The sequence below is a fragment of the Poromitra crassiceps genome (assembly GCF_964638095.1).
Source record: "Poromitra crassiceps genome assembly, chromosome: 7".
NCBI lineage: Eukaryota > Metazoa > Chordata > Actinopteri > Beryciformes > Melamphaidae > Poromitra > Poromitra crassiceps.
In genome coordinates, this window is record NC_139628.1 from 5,866,072 (window position 1) to 5,880,998 (window position 14,927).

General features: G+C 44.5%; 1 protein-coding gene across 2 annotated transcripts in view; it reads right to left on the bottom strand.

Moving 5' to 3' along the window:
- LOC310780016 (NLR family CARD domain-containing protein 3-like) overlaps positions 1-14,147 on the bottom strand; it is a 78,012-nt gene extending 63,865 nt beyond the window's left edge. For both annotated transcript variants that reach the window (XM_083640550.1, XM_083640551.1), the window contains exon 1: positions 14,101-14,147. The gene's annotated coding sequence lies outside the window, so the exon portion shown is untranslated. The remainder of the gene's footprint in view (positions 1-14,100) is intronic.
- Between the last annotated feature and the right edge of the window lie 780 nt (positions 14,148-14,927).

The following is a 14,927-nucleotide window of genomic DNA, read 5'->3' on the forward strand; positions in this document are numbered from 1 at the left end:
TTTCTCACTCACTCCTATGTCACCACACCTGCAGGGTTTGAGATTAAACTTTTTTTGATCACCAGCCAATATGGCTGCTAGATTTTAAAGTTACGAGCCAATTAATTTCCACTAGCCAAAATGTTTTTCTTGAAATAAACCAGAATATGAGTGCCACTGGGTTAATATAAGCATCAGTATCAGCACAAATAAGTTATAGCCTAATGAATCTATAAATTACAGTATTTCACTGATCAATTGTGTGATTTTAAATTGTGTGAAAATAAAGAGATTTTTATTTATATGTAAATTGATAGCAGGGGAGCACTTCAAGTGTGTCACTGGTATCCGGGCCTGACTTGTATGTCACTTTATTTTTTATAAATAATTATGAGGGGGTGCCCCTTTTTCACACTTATGCACCTGGCCCCTAAACTGTCTGTGCACATCTCTGGATCCAGGCAGGCTCATTACTTGCACCATTTGCTCTGCTATTTCACTCACATCTTTCTCTTCTCCCTCCCTCCCTCTCTCTCTCTCTCCCTCTGTCAATAGTCACAGCTCACAGCTGTATCTGTAGGTTCTTCACAATAAAAATTATCCGGGTGTTTTGTCAATGAAAGTTCACTTTATATGAATCAGCAGTCATCAGGAAATGTTTAAACAAGGCTCCAGACGACGGCAAGTGATCAGCATTAAACGCTAGTCTAGCAGATGTCAAACAGAAACAAAACTACAAGAGGAAAACTAAAGCAGCCTAGCCTATACAGCCTTTTAAAAATGTAATTTCCTGGTTCACTTTTGACGAGGACAAGAAGGCAGGTGAAGTGAAACTCAGACACTCACCACCCTCAACGTAGGCTACTCACCTGCTGCAGCTGTACTGACGCTGCGCCTGGATCCTGTCTGTGACAAGCCTTGTCCAACATCATATGCTATAGCGTTCTGCACCATTGCCTAATTGCTAATAATAGACATCGGTTTGCGCAAACAGATGCGGGATTCCCGCAATCCTGCGGCCAATTTCAGGCACTGATTGTGCAGAAAAGGAGGGGGCGCCTATCAGCAATTTTTTTGTTTGTTGTTTTGTGAGGGGCTACAGCGCCCTAGCCGAACTGGCGCCCCAGGCAGGATGCTGTTTCGCCTGTAGGGTGAGCCGGCCCTGCATGAATCTGACATTTATGACATCATCAGTGATGCTGGTCTCATTGGCCACACAGCAGCCGAGTTGCGGCCAAGACCGCGCAGCGGCCGAGCCAGCTTGGCGAGCTGCAGGACGGGCGAGGCCATCCCAAGCTCGGGCTCTGTCTGTCCCAAGCTCGGGCTCTGTCTGTCCCACTGTGATTGTCTCACTGTGACATCATCCGTGATGTCATAAATCCTACTGTGACATCATCCATGATGTCGTATTGCTGCCATCCAGACACCTGGGACGTGGGTGTTTCCCATTGGAAAAGTCCCACCCCCAACCTTCAAAGCATTCCAGAGCACAAAGGCAAAACGCAACCAAGAAACATGGCGGACCGCGACAAACGTTTTTTTGTTTGGCAAATAGCAAGAGAGCTTAACGAGCAGAGCACCCTCCTTGCATATTTAAACAAAAATGAGGAGCAGCAATGACACATAAGGTAACAGACTCATAAATTTGATTTAGGCACCTAATACTTTGGACTATGGTTGCGGCCATTGTTGTGTGACGTCAGAATAGTGGGGGTAGATTTTTTCATACCAGTTTTCAAGTCGGAGCTCCCACTTTGAGTGCCATTCCAGTGCACTTTTCCTAATAGGAGGCCAGAAAATCCGAAGGTCCCAGTTGTCTGCAAGGCAGCATAAATCCCACTGTGACATCATGAATGATGTCATAAATCCCACTGTGACATCATCAGTGATGTCATAAATCCCTGATCCCACTGTGACATCTTCAGTGATGTCATAAATCCCACTGTGACATCTTCAGTGATGTCATAAATCCCACTGTGACATCATCAGTGATGTCATAAATCCCTGATCCCACTGTGACATCTTCAGTGATGTCATAAATTCTACTGATGACATCATCAGTGATGTCATAAATCTGACATTAAAGACATCATCAGTGATGCTGGTCTCATTGGCCACCGAGCAGCCGAGTTGCGGCAAAGGCCGCACAGTGGGCGAACTGCGAATGCGAGCTGCAGGGGCAGCTCAGTGAGCTGCAGGACGGGCAGCCGAGCCTACGAATCCTAGTATATATTTATATATATATGGGAGCTCGGGCTCTGTCTGTCCCACTGTGTTTGTCCCACTGTGACATCATCCGTGATGTCATAAATCACATCATCCGTGATGTCATGAATCCCACTGTGACATCATCATCAGTGATGTCATATATCCCACTGTGACTCCCCAACATAAATGGGAGCTTGTGCGCTGTCTGTCCCAGGGAGCTCGGGCTCTGTCTGTCCCACTGTGAGTGTCCCACTGTGACATCATATGTGATGTCATAAATCATACTGTGACATAATTTGTGATGTCATAAATCCCACTGTGACATAATCAGTGATGTCATAAATCCCTGATCCCACTGTGACATCATCAGTGATTTCATAAATCCCACTGATGACATCATCAGTGATGTCATAACTCTGACATCATCAGTGATGCTGGTCTCATTGGCTACACAGCAGCCGAGTTGCGGGCAAGGACGCGCAGCGGCCGAGCTGCGAATGCGAGCTGCAGGGCCAGCTCAGCGAGGTAGAGCCTAATATGAGCCTAATATGAAGGCTCTACGATAACTTTGAAGAGCTGAAAATTGGATTTGAACGTCAAAAATAGGTTTTAAATTATAGCTGCTGCGCAGCAATGGGTCGTGGCCGGGCAAGTCTCAAGTCTTTGAGCTAGTGTCCAAGTCTCAAGTCTCAGGTCTTTTAGCTATAGTCCAAGTCAAGTCTCAAGTCTTTGGTCACAAGTCCAAGTCAAGTCTCAAGCCTCTTATGGATGAGCGTCATCTGTAGCCTGTACTACGAAGCTGTCTTAACACATTGAGTGCCAAGGACGTCTGTGGACGTCCTAAAAAAAAGTAACGAGAAGTGCCAAGGACGTCTGTGGACGTCCTAAAATCATAATTCATATTATTCCATAATTCTGCTGTTTAAGGTCGTACCCAGCCAGTGAGCATGAATCCCTTCAAGGGATCACACGGCGCCACCTTAAAAATCTACACGGGAGCTGCGCCACCCACCTCAGATCCTTTACTTTGTGCAGGAGAAAGCGGAGAAAGCCGTGATCAAAGAGACACCGATGCATGCTGCAGCCAGAGCCATATAGATTGCTCTGTCTGCAGCTGACAGTTGGCTGCGATCCGCGCCCACAACTGAGCTCTTCTGCCTCTGTCCATCCGTCTGCATATAGTTCCTCCACACGATTACCTGCCAGAAAGGCAGCACCCGAAGCCGAACGGCCAGACCTCTTCCTGCAGTCCCGTTTGCCATTTCCTTGTCGCGCTGGGATCCGCCCGGGGCAAAAACGGAGGCCGCGAAAATAGACTGTGTGCGTGTGGGGAGGAGCCCGCAGCTCAGGGGTGGAGAGGGGGGGAGAGGGGGGTGGGGCACGCAGGCTGCACAGAACTACACCATGTCACTACATCAGAAAATATTAGCCAGAGTCAGTGAATGTGCTTGAAATTAGAGTGCAAAAGTATTCATAAAAGTGACTTTATCTTGAAAAGTAAAAAAAGACAGCAGAAAACCCTTGAAAGTGCTCTTCTTTCAGAGGCTGTCATTTCATAATGGAACTGTCTAGAAACAAAATTTCTTCTTTGAAAGAAGCAGGAGTGTCCAATGTTTCATTAGAGTCCAGCCCTGTCCATATAGCCCTAATAGAAAAAATTCTATAGCTGTTTTCAACTGAATGGAAGTGAATCTGGCACAGGCTCCAGACAATTTTACTGAAGCGCTGTGGCACTCAATGTGTTAACAGACCCGCGATCTGTCACTTTGATCTGGTTTGACTGAACAGGATCAAAGCTATCTAGTTTAACGATACTACGACGCTGGTTTTCTACTCGATAACTGAAGCTGGCTTTATCTGGGATCTGCCTGTGCACGCGCACGTTTTTCGCTCGTGCACAGGCGCGCGTCCACGTGAAAGAGGTGCGCTAGCCAATCACATTATGAACAGCTGAGTTGATCCACGCCCACACCCATTTCCTCATTCAATAGAGAGCCGCAGTAACGAGTCCGGAAATCATCGATGCTAACAGCCCTGGTTCAACACAGTTTTCGCCTATGGGAGTTTTGAATGGGTTTTTGGCACGATGCTTCTAATAAGCTCTCTGGGCAACGCTGGCTTAATCAAATGCGAACCAGATGGTAGTAACATCATCTTTACACATGAAGACCACTTTTATGAGTTTTGAAGCTTTTATGTGCCCTTAAAAGGGCGGCTAGCTAGGAAACGGCTAAATGGGACTACACTGTTGAGTCGATGGGGATATATACGTCAATAACGTCATCACTCAAAGGACGAACACGGAAATTCTCTTTCCCTCACCTGGTTCAGCCCCGTTCAGCCCGGGGTAATCAGTGCACACATCAACAAAAGTCCAGGTTGAGTGCTGACGTGACGTGGAAGCCTATGCGACAGTGTGTAGTTCTGGATTAGCTTAGCACGAGCTTTTTACCTCTAGCGCTCGCATTTACGCTTCAAAACTCATGAAAGTTGTCCTCATGTGTGAAGATTATCCCGCTGAACCTTGGTTCGCGTTTGATTAAACTTGCGTTGCCCAGAGACCTTATTTGAAGCATCGCGCCAAAAACCCATTCAAAAATCCCATAGACAGAAACAGTGTTGAACCAGGAAGTTCGGGACTTCCGCATTCAGCCTACAAAAATACGTCATCCCTGCGGCTCTCTATGAATGTGTGATCAGAGTTTTAGCGGATATTTAATGTAACCTATGTCAGAATGAAAATCCGCGTTGGATATAATCTGCTGAAGGACTGCTAAAGCTGCCGCTTGTATTCACATCAGTCATTTGATTTACTTTGATCAGCGATTTCTGTCCCCTAAATGTGTAATCTCAGCCTATAAATTTCCACAATCTGTAAACCTAAATTTTAGACCATAGATTTAGAAACACATGCTCAATGAATAATGATCTCTATCACTCATTATGTGTGTAGTTGCACTGATCGAATAATTAATATATAAAATAATGATAATGCTGATGCCTAATATAAAAGAGAAAACTGCTGAACTGAATTGAGACGATGCGGGCATAGTTTTCATTGATAAAAACTAGCCTATTTTTGCTCATATATTGGCATACAGCCTACAGGACACAGTTCCAGCTGAAACATGCAAGAGCCTGCATATTTAGTAGCCTATTGGGGCTATCCCATATTTATCCCATATCTATATTATATGTATAGGCTTTTCTGGCATGTAGGAGAATATCACCCTCACTCCATTTGAGGCTCCGTGTATGATATGCGCTGCGTGATTAATAGTGATCATATTTCTCCACGCATCGTTGAGCTGTTAAGACATAAAGTGGTAAGTAGGCTTAATTTAATTATGTAGCACAGAGCCACAAATGTTTTTCTTGTTCTATTCTCAGTTGACTGCAATCTATTTTTCATATGCCGATCTTATATGAATGGTGAGTGACTCCAGAGAGCCGATTATATGGGTCTGTCATGGATTTTGATCTTATCCTCTGAAGCTAACCTGGTCGGGACCAGGTTAGCTTTGCAGCATGAGTTGCCATGGTGATTAGAAGTTAACTTGCTTTGTAGTACGGCTAAACCAGGGTTAAACCTGAAGTTACCTCGCTAAACCACTAATCTTGCTTTGTAGTACAGGCTACTGCTGCATGCCATCCAGTCTGCTTAGAACACTGCATAGCTAAAACTATTGGATTCAAAGCATGTACTTAACTGTAGGCTACTGTATTATCCACACTATTAGCATACAGCATCAGCATTGATTAGTTGACATTATTATTAATAGACCTTTCCTGAATGTCAATATGGTTAATGTGGTGTGGTACGTCGTTGGCCTTGTCCTGTTACCTTCCCTAGTCTTTGGCCTCCTCCCTCAATCCCGCACTCTCATTGGGTAAGTTCTCTTTATAGAAATTATCTATTTCTGTACTTTTATTTTATTTTAACATAATAATATAAATAGAATATATAACATTTCTGATGTACGGTAGTTACAACCTTCCCATATCAGCTTCCAGTGTCCCTCATTTACAGGTTAATTTTAATAAACTAGCCGTGGCTGCCGACACATCTTTGAAACAAAGTCCACATCTTCAATTATATATAGCAACTTGTTTGTGAGGAATAATATATACATTAGCAAAACATCAGCCATTAAAACACAATCCCCACATTGTGCAGATAATAATAGGCCTAGTGCACAGTGTCTTTCCTCTCACACAGGACAGTTTGAGAGGAGCAGGCAGACAGGTGAACTCCGGGTATATTTTCTCTCACACAGGGCAGTTTGAGAGGAGCAGGCAGACAGGTGAACTCTGGGTATATTTTCTCTCATACAGGGCAGTTTGAGAGGAGCAGGCAGACAGGTGAACTCTGGGTTTATTTTCTCTCACACAGGGCAGTTTGAGAGGAGCAGGAAGACAGGTGAACTCTGGGTATATTTTCTCTCATACAGAGCAGCTTGAGAGGAGCAGGCAGACATGTGAACTCTGGGTATATTTTCTCTCACACAGGGCAGTTTGAGAGGAGCAGGCAGACATGTGAACTCTGGGTATATTTTCTCTCACACAGGGCAGTTTGAGAGGAGCAGGAAGACAGGTGAACTCTGGGTATGTTTTCTCTCATACAGGGCAGTTTGAGAGGAGCAGGAAGACAGGTGAACTCTGGGTATATTTTCTCTCATACAGGGCAGTTTGAGAGGAGCAGGCAGACAGGTGAACTCTGGGTATATTTTCTCTCACACAGGGCAGTTTGAGAGTAGCAGGCAGACAGGTGAACTCTGGGTATGTTTTCTCTCACACAGGGCAGTTTGAGAGGAGCAGGAAGACAGGTGAACTCTGGGTATATTTTCTCTCACACGGGGCAGTTTGAGAGTAGCAGGCAGACATGTGAACTCTGGGTATATTTTCTCTCATACAGGGCAGTTTGAGAGTAGCAGGCAGACATGTGAACTCTGGGTATATTTTCTCTCACACGGGGCAGTTTGAGAGGAACAGGAAGACAGGTGCACTCTGGGTATATTTTCTCTCATACAGGGCAGTTTGAGAGGAGCAGGAAGACAGGCGAACTCTGGGTATGTTTTCTCTCATACAGGGCAGTTTGAGAGGAGCAGGAAGACAGGTGAACTCTGGGTATATTTTCTCTCATACAGGGCAGTTTGAGAGGAGCAGGAAGACAGGCGAACTCTGGGTATGTTTTCTCTCATACAGGGCAGTTTGAGAGTAGCAGGCAGACAGGTGAACTCTGGGTATGTTTTCTCTCATACAGGGCAGTTTGAGAGGAGCAGGAAGACAGGTGAACTCTGGGTATATTTTCTCTCACACAGGGCAGTTTGAGAGTAGCAGGCAGACAGGTGAACTCTGGGTATGTTTTCTCTCATACAGGGCAGTTTGAGAGGAGGAGGAAGACAGGTGCACTCTGGGTATATTTTCTCTCATACAGGGCAGTTTGAGAGGAGCAGGAAGACAGGCGAACTCTGGGTATGTTTTCTCTCATACATGGCAGTTTGAGAGTAGCAGGCAGACAGGTGAACTCTGGGTATGTTTTCTCTCATACAGGGCAGTTTGAGAGGAGCAGGAAGACAGGTGAACTCTGGGTATATTTTCTCTCACACAGGGCAGTTTGAGAGTAGCAGGCAGACAGGTGAACTCTGGGTATATTTTCTCTCACACAGGGCAGTTTGAGAGTAGCAGGCAGACAGGTGAACTCTGGGTATATTTTCTCTCATACAGGGCAGTTTGAGAGTAGCAGGCAGACATGTGAACTCTGGGTATATTTTCTCTCATACAGGGCAGTTTGAGAGTAGCAGGCAGACATGTGAACTCTGGGTATATTTTCTCTCACACAGGGCAGTTTGAGAGTAGCAGGCAGACATGTGAACTCTGGGTATATTTTCTCTCACACGGGGCAGTTTGAGAGGAGCAGGAAGACAGGTGCACTCTGAGTATATTTTCTCTCATACAGGGCAGTTTGAGAGGAGCAGGAAGACAGGTGAACTCCGGATATATTTTCTCTCATACTCTCATACAGGGCAGTTTGAGAGTAGCAGGCAGACATGTGAACTCTGGGTATATTTTCTCTCACACAGGGCAGTTTGAGAGTAGCAGGCAGACGTGAACTCTGGGTATATTTTCTCTCACACGGGGCAGTTTGAGAGGAGCAGGAAGACAGGGGCACTCTGGGTATATTTTCTCTCATACAGGGCAGTTTGAGAGGAGCAGGAAGACAGGTGAACTCTGGGTATATTTTCTCTCATACTCTCATACAGGGCAGTTTGAGAGTAGCAGGCAGACAGGTGAACTCTGGGTATATTTTCTCTCATACAGGGCAGTTTGAGAGGAGCAGGAAGACAGGTGAACTCCGGATATATTTTCTCTCACACAGGGCAGTTTGAGAGAAGCAGGAAGACAGGTGCACTCTGGGTATGTTTTCTCTCACACAGGGCAGTATGAGAGGAGCAGGCAGACAGGTGAACTCTGGGTATATTTTCTCACAGGTTAGTTTGAGAGGAGCAGGCAGACAGGTGCACTCCGGGTATGTTTTCTCTCATACAGGGCAGTTTGAGAGGAGCAGGCAGACAGGTGCACTCCGGGTATATTTTCTCTCATACAGGGCAGTTTGAGAGGAGCAGGCAGACATGTGAACTCCGGGTATATTTTCTCTCATACAGGGCAGTTTGAGAGGAGCAGGCAGACAGGTAAACTCCGGGTATATTTTCTCTCACACAGGGCAGTTTGAGAGGAGCAGGCAGACAGGTGAATTCTGGGTATATTTGATCTCTCCTCTGCAAATCAGTCTGTTTTACAGATTATCATGTTAGATCATCACTACCAGCCATGGGAAATGTCGACAGCTCTCAACACACCCTATTCTTCATCTTCTTGTTTTAACATTGATGACTTAACTCATTGAGTGCCAATGACGACTATAGTCGTCAATTCAAATAGTAACGTAGAGTGCCAATGACGACTAAAGTCGTCAATTGCGTTTTTTGACGGTGGGACGTGGATCAAAGCCTGATACATCTCCTCTAAAAGTATGGGAGCTATTGAATGTGTAGAAGCTATTTTACAGACCCATTAGGTGGCGACAGTGCTCTCCAGATTAGAGAAAGGTGAGGAAAAAACAGAGAAGAAGTCATGGGGAAACGGAAACGGCATCGGTATGCATCGATATGCATGAAGCATAACGTTAGCTGTGCCTGTTAACAGCAGTCAATCTGCTGCCACAATTGAGCTCCTCCGTCTCCGCTGCGATAGCCCCTCCACATGATTTAGTTGCCGACACCAGCGTCTTTCTGAAAAGTTACATTATTCTCAGCTGGGAGCCGGCGACAAAATCGGCGGACATGCTGTGAAAAAGCTGGGTGCAGTGCACTTTTCAGTGCAGAGCAAACGCAGCAGAGAGCCACCAGAGACACTCCCACGGAGGAGGAGGGGGGTGGGGCACGCAGGGCAGCATACAACACAGACCCAGACAGCAGGCTCGATGGACAGAGACAGGCAAACAAGCTAGAATATCTGATGCCCACCAGCAGTAAATCAAGACCAGCAAGAAGGTGTAGGGTCTGCGCACGCAGGGGCCAGCACTGCTGGTTGCAGCTAAAAAATATTATTTTGCCAAACAAAATTCCTTTGTTTTCACTGTTTTATTGAAGGAAATTATTTTTGAGGTGTCATTACATCAGAAAATATTAGCTTCAGAGTCAGTGATGTGCTTGAAATGTTTCATTTCACAAAAGGCTTATTATCTCAGCTTCTAATTTGAAACGTCTGTTTTTGCTGAAATCAACCTATCTTCTCCGGCTGATAACTAAAGAAAGGAAAATGATATCAATAAACTTTTTTTTGCTGATGATAGAAGAGAGTCTCATCGTTCTTTGGGCATGTTCGGTGTTTACATAATATCACACAATATTCTGTGGGCCTCGAGAAATCACTGAAAACGCTCTGAAAGGGCTGGCACTGGGAGCATCCGTTTTCCAAAAGTGGCTGGCACTCAAAGAGTTAATGACATTGTTATTACACACTCTACTTTTAATATCATATTTCTAAGCAGCTTAAGCTTTTTTATATAAATTATTAATCATTGCATTCCTTTCTTCTCTTCTCTTGCCCATTGTTCTCGTGTTCTGTTTCTTAAAGGAGAATTTCGTTTTTTTTTTAACCTGGACCCATCTCCTGGCAATACTTATGATTTGGCCACTCACCCAGCGATGTCCGCGGCGTTTCTGGCCGTCCTAGCGTTGTTTTGAGATCAATAGCGTCCAAGTCAGTTGTAAAATGGAGCTGATTTGGGGCCAAGTGTGAGCCTGTCTTTCCTGCATCTAAATAGCTATTTTTATTCCCGTTTTCGCCACATATCGTAATAATGTGATCCCTCAACATCCACCAGAGTGATATTTCGCCCCAGGCCATTTCCTGGACTCTCACAGGGATCAAATTACCTCAAACGTGATCTCGGTCACCAAGTCTCGTGAAGTCCCGCGATACTTTCCTGCCGGCTGGCCAACTACAGGTACACGCTTTGCGGTGGTGGTTTAGCGTGATAATGTATTTCCTGTCCATGCACATCCTTCTTGCAAAAGATGCACACATACAGTGCGTCGTGGATATTATCAAGGTCAGTATCACACAACAAGTCAGTACCGTCAGTCTCACTAATTGTCCGTCATATTTGTCTGTAGCAGGCTGGTCAATGGCTTTTGGTGTTGTTATATCGGTATTGTTGTTGCCTCCCTCCTTTGGGTCCCTCCTTTGGCCACAAGAACCATAGTTACTAAAGCTAATTTTAAAAATAAACTCATGCTCCTTCGCTAGATAGTTCCCATATTCCTTCGTTGGAATAATTCAGTGCTTTTCTCACACTAACTGTTCTCAATTGCACATGGGCAGCTCTCAACATCCATCCCAAACACATGGGTTGTATGCAATCACATATGATCACCCTATTGATTAGAATTTGGGCCGTTTGTAAACATCAATAAGCGTAACCTATGTGGGGTTTGGCGTAACCTATGTGGGATTCGAAATAACGAAGGTTATGCCAAACCCCATAGGTTACGCTAAAACCACCACCGCAAAGCGTCCTACCTGTAGTTGGCCAGTCGGCAGGAAAGTATCGCGGGACTTCACGAGACTTGGTGACCGAGATCACGTTTGAGGTAATTTGATCCCTGTGAGAGTCCAGGAAATGGCCTGGGGCGAAATATCACTCTGGTGGATGTTGAGGGATCACATTATTACGATATGTGGTGAAAACGGGAATAAAAATAGCTATTTAGATGCAGGAAAGACAGGCTCACACTTGGCCCCAAATCAGCTCCATTTTACAATTGACTTGGACGCTATTGATCTCAAAACAACGCTAGGACGGCCAGAAACGCCGCGGATATCGCTGGGTGAGTGGCCAAATCATAATTATTGCCAGGAGATGGGTCCAGGTTAAAAAAAAAAGAAATTCTCCTTTAAGTCCCCTGATTCCCAAGTATCAAGGAAACTTGAACTTCCTTGTCTATAGCTTTAGTCTAGTTTTATTCTCTCTTTCTTTATGGGGAGCGGTGCTTGTGTTATCTGCTTTGATGTGTTCTGCTTTATAACTGATAAGATCAACTCTGCAGCCAATCACAGACCAGCTGCTGACGTCATCATATCCATCTGCGACAGCTTATTGGCTGCTTGCTGTCCACCATGCAGTGACGATGGTGAAGCCTGCACACATGCTGTAGCCACTACAATCCACCAGAAGGCGGCCTCACTCCACAAAAACCTCCTCCTGAACACATGTCCTGTGGTAATGAGGGAGGGGCAAGCACTGCCTTTTCACTTTCAACAGCCAGATTTATCCTGCCAGTCCTGGGGATTGAACCGACGACCTTCCGGTCACAAGTTCGCTTCTCTAACCGTTGGGCCACCACTGCCCCTAAGTGTTTGTGTTTTAATTAATATACAAACCAATGTCTCCCTCTCTCTCTCCCTCAGTCTCTCTCCCCCCCCTCTCTCTCTCAGTCTCTCCCCCTCTCTGTCCCTCAGTCTCTCTCCGTCTCCTCTCTCTCCCTCAGTCTCTCTCCCGCTCTCTTTCTCCCTCTCCCTCAGACTCTCTCGTGAGCCTCAGACTGATGACATCAGTGATGACATCACCACTGATGTCATCAGTGAGGCTCCGTCAGGTCACCCGCACGGGTGCTCTTTACACCCCCTGAAAGTTTCAGCCCGATCATTTCTTGAAACAAACAGAGTCCACATTGACAAATATATAGGGCAGTGGTTCTCAAATGGGGGTCTGTGGACCCCCAGGGGTCCGTTGCACTTTGTCAGGGGGTCCGCGAAAAGTTTTCAGGAAAATAAAAATAAAAACGTTTTCTTTTGCAAAAGCTTCATAGTTCAACGAAAATATTTTATGCTTTAAATCTAAAATGGTTCATAGATTACATTCTAATCTAACAAAGCTATCGATTTAAAAGTCAAGCAACATTACCGTGGAAACAATTAAGCTTAGCCCAAAATCACAAATCAGAATGAGGAGGTCCCCGGTATATTTTCTATCTTGTAAGGGGTCCTTGGCTGAAGAACATTTGAGAACCTCTGAACTAGAGGCTCGCCCGGCACGCGGCCTCGCCTGTCCTGCAGCTCGCCAAGCTGGCCCTGCAGCTCGCATTTGCAGCTCGGCTGCAGTGTGGCCAATGAGACCAGCATCACTGATGATGTCAGATTTATGACATCACTTATGATGTCAAAGTGGGATTTATGACATCACTGATGATGTCACAGTGGGATTTATGACATCACTGATGATGTCACAGTGGGATTTATGACATCATAGTGGGACAATCACAGTGGGACAGAGAAACAGACAGACAGACAGACAGACAGACAGACAGACAGACAGAGAACTAGCTCCCATTGATATACTGATGATATATATCTATATATATATCTATATATACACATACATGAATACTGTGCAAAACTTTGTTGTGTACCTCTTTAATTGTATTATTAACGCATAACCTATTTGGTAAGAGTCATCAATATAGTAAAAATATCAAAAAGCTTTCCCTCTAGGAGTGATTTTATTTTGTTCATACAGTAGAATGCATTAAGCATTATGTTTATTGTTACCTTTAACATTGATAATGTCATCAAAAGGGTTTCTATCCACAATGCTTACTGATATTGAAGGTGATTTTTCATCAGATGGGACAGAAATGGCTTTCATCAAAATGGTTAGCTGCAGCAGTCATGTGACCTGCTATTATCCAAATAAGTCACATTGACCCTGAACACATTTTGAGGTGAATACACTGTTGGAAAGTTGTGAATGTAATCTTTCAGGTGATATAAAAATGATCATGGTACTCTTTTGACAAAGTAAGCTAGTTTGTCACGTATACCTTTATGAGCTTTAAAACTATATTTAACATTGGAATTACACAATAATCTTTACACAGAATGAAAGCCATGGCTTTATTTTGCTCAAGTCTGGTGAAACCCCAAAACAGCCAAAATCTATATCCCCCCCCCCCCCCCCTAAAATCACATGTCTACACAAACGGGTCAGTGCTACATGCGAGTGATTTTGTCAGAGCAGCTCACATTGTTACCTTTAACATTCATAATGTCAATACCATCGATCATCAAAATGGTTAGCAGCAGCATGAGAATACATGGAACGTCAAATACGACATCACCATATCATCGTCATAGAAAAGGTTTGTTGTGGCCCCAAAGTCACACATTGGGGAAATCATAGCACACTTAACCATAATTATTCACCAAGCATCAACTGCACAATTGGAAAGACTTCATATAAAATGAAATCTTATTATAAGAATATATTATACAGTCACAAAGTTACACAATCAAATTCCACATGGTTCATGTATCAATCATGTGTAATGTTTCCTGTAGGATTCTTACCTTGTTCAACTCACATCGATGAAGCCAAACAGACTCTCAGCCTTCGTCTGTAGAAGAGCCACGGAGACTTCAGTCTGTGATCATTTTATCTGTGACTGCTGGCACGCCCTATCCTCCTAACTTCACTGCCAAAGGCTACAAACCAGTGTTGCCAGGTGGGGGAGGTTCCTGCCCAATTGGGTGGTTTATAATTTGATTGAGCATGTCAAAATCAGTTTGGTGGTTTTCAATTGCGTACTCTGTACATCCAATCAGTCACCATGACAGCCACATGCGGTCAGTCAGGGGGACTGCGTAAACCCTGTTGTGGGAGGAGATGATGTTTGTGTGCAATCAATCTGATCGTCTGTGAACCTCTGAGACTCTGGGGTTAAATGCTGGAGAAAATGTGGTCCTGTTTATAGCAAAGCTGAGATTATAGTCTATTTAAAATAAAAGAAGGAAAGTCAGAGTTTGGTTCTATTTTATACCATGTTGGTTTGAAGTGGAACAACTAAATGCAAAAATGATCACATATACAAAGGGGGGGAAAGCATGATTCAGGATCGTGTGTGTAGGCTACACAAAGTGTCATTATCAGGTTTATTGTGTATAATGTAATTGGTACAGGGGGATGGGGGGGGGTGTTTTGGGCATGTTTCTTCTTAACTCATTGAGTGCCAGTAGTGGGGCTCAAAAAATGCACTTTCAATGTAAAATAGGTCGTTTCCGGAAAGAAGCGCCAAAATTTGCACAAATACTCCTTGTGGATTGTTATTTTGATAAAAGTAACTGGCCACGCAGAAATCTCGATCTTTCCAAGATGGCCGCCATTTCCCGCCCCAAAA